Source organism: Phoenix dactylifera, unplaced genomic scaffold, assembly GCF_009389715.1.
Source record: "Phoenix dactylifera cultivar Barhee BC4 unplaced genomic scaffold, palm_55x_up_171113_PBpolish2nd_filt_p 000257F, whole genome shotgun sequence".
Lineage (NCBI taxonomy): Eukaryota > Viridiplantae > Streptophyta > Magnoliopsida > Arecales > Arecaceae > Phoenix > Phoenix dactylifera.
The window spans coordinates 365,167-372,140 of record NW_024067750.1 but is presented as its reverse complement, the minus strand read 5'-3'; the positions used below and the strand labels follow the sequence as shown (position 1 = coordinate 372,140).

At 50.1% G+C, this 6,974-nt stretch overlaps 2 long non-coding RNA genes across 2 annotated transcripts; one reads left to right on the top strand and one right to left on the bottom strand.

Moving 5' to 3' along the window:
• Positions 1-1,728: 1,728 nt before the first annotated feature.
• LOC120105323 lies at positions 1,729-4,640 on the bottom strand. The gene is made up of 4 exons (XR_005507697.1): positions 4,546-4,640; positions 3,237-3,271; positions 2,105-2,197; positions 1,729-1,912 (listed from the first exon to the last, which is right to left on the bottom strand). It is a non-coding gene; the product is annotated as an uncharacterized LOC120105323 (long non-coding RNA).
• LOC103721547 lies at positions 3,810-4,949 on the top strand. The gene is made up of 2 exons (XR_606327.2): positions 3,810-4,348; positions 4,523-4,949. It is a non-coding gene; the product is annotated as an uncharacterized LOC103721547 (long non-coding RNA).
• Positions 4,950-6,974: the final 2,025 nt, after the last annotated feature.

Sequence of the window (6,974 nt, the reverse complement as noted above, 5' to 3'; positions counted from 1 at the left end):
AAAAACCGGGCCGTTGGGGAGACACTCCGGCGGGGCCTGAGCCCGTGGGGGGAGCGTAGGTAAGGCTTCCTCGCGCCGCAAACTCTGAACGGCGGCGGCCAAGGCCTGGACTTGCTGTACCAGGGCGTCGAACTGTTCCGGCTGGACCAGAGGAACTGGGTCAGCAGGAATTGGAGAGTTCTGGACAGAGTGTCCAGAGCTTTGCGGGGGACGCCGGGAGATGTTAGAGGCTCCCTTACTTCTCAACTTCATGACTGCTACTCGGGCCCTTCCTCTAGCGCCAACTGTTGCTGGAAATTGGACCCGGGGGCAGTTTTCGGTCGAGGAGAGGGAGCGGCGGTGAGTTCTCACGGCGGGGCGGCAGTCCGTCGGCGAGCGGCGTCCTCCGTCTGGGGCGGTCGGAGAGAAGGGGCGGCAGGTCCTCGTGGCGAAGCGGCGGTCCGTCAGTTGGCGGTGCCCTCCGTCCGGGTGCCTGCACACGAACCGGTGGCCGGGTTTTCCGGCGCCGGCCCTCCGACGCTCAAGTCAGGGAGGGGGCAAATAGTGTCGAAAAGGAGATAAATAATGTCTGTAGAGTATATCAATCTTCCAACCCCCTCCTGAGAGGCCAAGGCTCCCTTTTATAGGCGGGGGTTGGTTTACCTGCGATGTAACAGGGCGAGGCCGTAGTACGGCTCGGCATGTTGTTCAGGTCGGCGCATGGTCAAGCGAATCATTGCCCTGATGTCGGCGGTGAGGGCGTCGTATAACCCGAACTAGCACGCTGTCAGACGAATTATTGCATTGGTGTCGGAGGTATGGCCGAGATCGAAGACTTATCATAGTTGACTAGACTCTGCTGGGCTGATTTGCCGTGGAGAGCTGAGAGTCCGTAGATGACAGGAGCCATGCGCATTTATGGTGGAGTAAGCTGGAGATCCGCATTTATTGTGGAGTAAGCCGGAGATCCGCATTTATTGTGGAGTAAGCTGGAGATCCGCATTTATTGTGGAGTAAGCGGAGATCCGCATTTATTGTGGAGTAAGCCGGAGAGTTACAGCGACCATGCGTAATAAATGCCAGAGGGGCGTCAGGGTATGGTCCTCGGCCAGACCTCTGAGGCGCGCGGCCGTAGTAGGTGGCTGACAAGAGTAGACCTCGAACATCGGGGTTTTTCTTAGGCCGGAGGTCTCGAGGTCGGGCGTTCCGAAGTCGGACGCCGACTTCGGCCGTCCGGGGTCGGAATTTGTACGGCTTCTTAGGGGCATTTATGTCATTTGGGAAAAAATCTTATTCCCCCCAACACGGCCTTTTCTCAGAGAACATGGGAGATCCGATTTTGGGCCCCTGGAGTTCCATTGGTTTTTGTCCCTTCAACAAGAGTCATCCCATTGCTCCGGTAGATGATCTTCTGAACCAAAGGCACGGTACCGACCCTTCCCAGTGTTAAGGACTTCGATTAAATTAACGAGAGATGGTACCTATAGTAAAAGTTCAAAAAGTTATGATGCTATTCCCGCATCTACTGAAATTTGAAAGGCTTCAGTCCAGAAAGATTTGGAGAGAGAATTTCAAGCAAATGTGGAGAATGATCAGAACAAATTCTAGAGAGATGGCTAACCTTGAGAACGAGATATTAAAGCTCTAGGCAGCACCATTAATTAAAACTCTATCTAATCCGGCCCAAACCCTTCTAGTGCCCTGCCGATTATTGCACCAGGTGCATTTGCTCCCCGAATACCCTGCATCCAGTAAACCACAAGCAGAAACAAATCGAGAAGAAAGGGAGCTTAGCTAGAAGAGAGTTGTACCATGAGAGAAGCAAGGAGGTCAATCTGCTTCAAATATACAACATGGATTTTGGCAATGCAATAGAGTTGGACTCTCATGTCGATCCGAATGAACCAGTCTTTGAACAGAGGTAAATCTTTGTCTGTTAGGCAAAAGGATAGCAAGTCACAAATTCTGTCTTGGTAGGACATGTATTAAGTGTCACGCCCCGAATTCGGTTCATGACACGGCCGTGTTATTGCCAAGTTAAGCATACAATAACACGCAGCCACTTCAATTACTAAACAACTATATTCATGAAAATCATTAAATGTTCAGGTATTAAAATCCATACAAAGCTTCTAAAAACAATATCAACATTTAACATTTGTCTTTCCCATAACCCTGGAGCATGTCACGCTTCTTGTTCCTAGCATCTCCTATTTATCTGTAAGAACATAAATAAATGGGTGTGAGCTATAAAGCTCAGTAAGTAAACAAGAATAATCTTATCGGATCAAGCATAGTATTCTTCATACTAGTGCATTATTTTAAGAAACTAAAGGTTGTAACAAAGTAAACACTTTATACAACATATAATCAAACCAGACTTAAAACTTGTCTTTATTTCATGCTTTAAAATCCGTACTCATCATTATTCATGCTTTGAAATCTGTGCTTGTAATAAAGTAAATATTTCATATAATCCAACCAGTCATAAACTATGCAAGTCCATTTATGCAACTTCATAAATATGATTATGCATCATAAAACTTTTGCCATTTATGCATCATAAAACTTTTGCCATTTATGCATCATAAAACTTTTGCCATTTATGCATCATAAAACTTTTGCCATTATTCCATACTTTGAAATTCATACTCTCATATGGTAGTGTAGCTATGGCCGCTCTTATTCCCACGGCAAGGCCTTTACCACTGCAGGGTCATCTTCCAGTTACTATTACCCACTGGCGGGGGTCGTAAAGCCAAGTTACTTTTACCCACTGGCGGGGGTCATATGCCTAGTTACTGTTACCCACTGGCGGGGGTCATACATAGCGATCTGAGAGTTCTTAAAACATATCATGCTTTTCATAAATCTTTTCTCATAGATCCATTGAAAAGTGAATAATGGCATCATGCTAATAAAACTCATGATCATGCTGAAAACTTTATTTTTCCATGCATCTTTCTATATCATCATAATCATGCGTACATAATATAATAATAATAATAATGATGGATGCTATGTATCCAAAATCATGTAATCATTTGCTAACACATGCTTGATCCTAATTTTGTGAAAACATAAATAATCATATACAATTTCATAATCGAGTAATCACAAGTATTTGATGAAATATAAGATTATATCAGGTACTTTTTCCACAATTCTTATACATAATTCCAATTGCATAAATAATACTTTTTCATCTTATAAAACGTGATACATGATCCATAATAAGATTAAGACAGGTTACTTACCTTAATTTGCTCACCAAATGCCAATTCTCCAATACCTAGCAAGATCATTAAATTACATGTCACTTGCACATTTAATTTCTATTTATTTATAATCTTAAAGTCATTTACAGCCCATCCTTAGAACTCAATTTCATTTTCGGGTTCATAGCCTAATTCAATTTCTGGTTCAGGCCTAAGCTAATTTCTGGTTTGGATTTGATTCCATTTCTGCTTCAGATCTGGGTCCATTGCATACTGGTTCAGGTTTGACCCAATTTCTGGTTCAGGTCTGAGTCAATTGCATATTGGCTCAGATCTGACCTAATTAATGGTTCAGGCTTGGGTCAATTATATACTGGTCCAGTAAATTCTGGCTTAAAAATTATTTAGCTCGGGCCAGGGCCCAGCCCGGCTTCAGGCTTCTAAATCCAAATGTATTTGAAGCCCACCCCGAAATTAGGCCCATTTTGGCCCACCGAACTCTTCATTTTATTTTTATTTTTCTTTTTCCTTTTCCTTCTTTTCTTCTTTTCCTTTCCTTTTCTTTTTCTTTTCTTTCTTCTTTTTCTTTTCTTTGTTCTCCTCCCTTCCCGAACCTTCTTTTCCTCCTTTCTTCTTCTCTTCCCGATCCACTCCTCCTTTTCTCCTCTTCTCACATGAAGCAAGGAAGCTTGTGGGAGTGCTCGGGAGGGAGACGGGTCCGAGGTCGGAGAAGCCGGCGGCCAGCCAACATCGCCTGCGGCTTGGCCCGTAGCGGCCGATCCCCCCTTCGTCTTCTTCCATCTTCTCTTTAGAAGGGAGGAGGGCGACTCCCCCTCACGGAGGAGGTCGGTCGCGACCGGCGGCGCCCACGGCCGAACCCGTGGCCGTGCCCGCAGCAGCCGGCCCCCTCTCTGTTCTTTGGTGCAAATGGGGGTCGGAACCACCCCCTTGAAAAGAAGGGACCTCCGTCCCACCGCAGCCCCGACCGAAGCCCGCGAAGTCTGCGGGAGGAGCCGGCGGCTCCTCCTTCATCCCCACTACGGGTGGGGGAGAGACCCGCCACCCCGGCCATAGCCGCAGCGAAACTCGCCGCTACCAAGGAAAATCTGCGGCCGAGTTCACCGCGCCGGATCCGCAGCTGGGGACCCTAGGTAAGCCCTTCCCCTTCTTTCCCTCTTCTTCTTCTTCTTCTTCTTCTTATTCTTATTCTTCCTATTCTTTTTCTTTTGTTTTCATTCTTTCCTTTTCCTGTTTTGATCTCTTCCATTTCGTTCTCTCTGTCTTGTTGTTTCATGATTAAGCTATATCTACTTGCATAATACCAGGGAAGAAGAAGTCAAGGACTTACCTAGCTCCAGGACAACCATGTGATGTTCCCTCTGGCGGCTGGGATCCCTACTCCGATGATATTGCTCCTGCTTCAATTCCTTGTAGCAGAAAAAGAGGGGAATGAGAAGAAATGAGAGGGTGATGGAGTTCCTCTGTGAAGGATCCATAAGCCTTAATAGCCCTAAGAGGAGAGTGGTGGTGATCGTGGCTGTTAGGCGGTTGTAACCGTCTCAGCTGGCGATCACCACCTCTAGGTCTCCAGATGGGCCAGCCATGTTGGGCTTGGCCCATTAGCTCACTGTATGTGGGCTTGTCCTCACATTAAGTGCTATTCTTATATCCTTATCCACAATAATTCGAGAGATCAACTGAGAAATGTTGCACAACAAAATTGCAGAAGTGATGTGTAGCTTTTCTATTGAAGCATGGCCCTTAACGGCAATGGGTTGGATTAGACGGTGGGTTCGGGCTAGGTGATGGTTGTTTTGCCGTGGTTGGATTCTATATATTTCTGGGTTGGATTTTTTTGAATAGGGGCTTGCTATAACTAAGGCTACAAATAAGTTGGTTGACTTGTGACTCGACCCGACCTATTTGGAGGATTCTTAGGGCCGGGTCGGATCCTAAAATTGGACCCGTTCTATTTTTCGGATCGGATCTAGGTTTACTGAATCTCGACCCAATCCATTATTTTTTGGATTAATTTTGAATCATTTATCCAACGACCTAACCCAAATCCGGACCATCTATTTTGGACCACATGCCCGTAGGCCGCAGGGGATTATCCAATCGCTCAATCACTTTGTCGCTTCGACTCCATGAGGACTGAGGGCCTGAGGCCCAATCACTCTTCACTCTTCACTGCTTCAAGCTTTTAGGCTTAGCCAGTTCTTCGTGAGAACTAAGGCGCTGTTTGGTGAGGGAGGTCAACTACAAGATCCAGACGGGGCATCTTGTGCATGGTGACAAGGGCGCGCTCGAAGGTGTTGTTGAGGAACTCGTAGGCCGGGTGGGAGATGGGGAGGGAGCAGACGAGGTTGAGGCGCTCACAAAGGTAAGCGTGCCAGAGCTTGTAGGACTGCGAGAGGGCCTTGAGGGCGCGCTCGTAGATCACTCAACGTTTCTCGAATGGGGCCTCGGGCGCGGGCCACTGAGTAGTGCCACCGTAGCTTCAGGCTGAAGGGGTTGATCTGCAGAGTGAGAAACTCTGGTTCTAGAGAGAGAAGCCAACGGCTACTGTCCCTGGTTGATCTGCAGCCTAACGGCTAGTCTCCGGCGGCCGCGCAGGAGCTTCACGGCTAGTTGCTTCTCCGGCGGCCCTCGGCGAGGTTCTCCTCCGTCAACGACGGACGACTCCGTGGGGGGCACGGGATTCTACTGCGGGCTGAGGAGGGGCCGTCGGCGTTCTCCGGCGGACGACTTCTCTGTTTCTTCTAACCTTTCTGTGTGCAGGTCCGGGGACAAGTTTCGCCGGAGCTACGCCGATGGATCAACAGGCGGGCCCTTCGGGGACAAAGACGTACGCGGCAGTGGTGGCGGGCAAAGGTAAGGGCAAAGGTAAAGGTAAAACTCCTGCGGAACGGGGGGAGACATCCAGGGCTCCGGCGAGGCTGGGGCCGTGGGTGACTCACTGGCCCTCGGACGCGGATGTGGCTCGGTTGAGTCGCCGCTTTCCGACGGTCTTGAAGCCGTCGGAGGCGCCCATCGAGGCCGCTCGCAGGGAGTGGGAAGGCCTCTCGGTGGTGGCCCGCAGCCTCGGCCGTCGGGTGCCGGCCGAGTGGGTGGCCAAGGATGTGGCCACCCGAGGAAAATTGGTAGGGAAGGTGGAGGCGGTGCCGCTAGCCGACGACCACCTAGCCTTGAGGTTTGGGTCGATGGCCGACCAAGACCGAGCACTCAATGGTGGCCCATGGGTGGTGGCGGGGCAGCTCCTCGCCATGGAGCCGTGGTGCCGGAGTTTGTGCCGGGGGAGGTAGCCGTGAAAACGGCCGTTGTATGGCTCCGGCTACCCCGGTTCCCGCCGGAATATTGGTCGGCCGCGACCATACTAGAAATAGCAACCCAAGCGGGGCAGCCGCTCGCCGTTGACAGGGTGACCGAACAACGGCGAGCCATGGGTTTCGCTAGGGTGAAGGTGGCGATCGATGCCACCGAGCCCCTTCTTCCGGGGGTTCTGATTCGGGGGAAGACGAGGGTGCGGTGGCAGCCCTTTGTCTTCGAGAATATCGCCGATTACTGCACCAGATGTGGCAGGATTGGCCACTCGGTGATGGCGTGCCGTCAGTCGGTGCCAGAGCAGTCGGAGGAGGTGGGGGTGGATTTGGGGGCTTCTCAAGTAGGGCCGGAGATGGGAACCGGGGAGGTCGATCAAGGGCTGATCTTTAGTCCATGGTTAGTGGCGAACCGACCCCGGCTCCCGAGAGGGCCGCCGCCGCCGCTGCCGCCGCG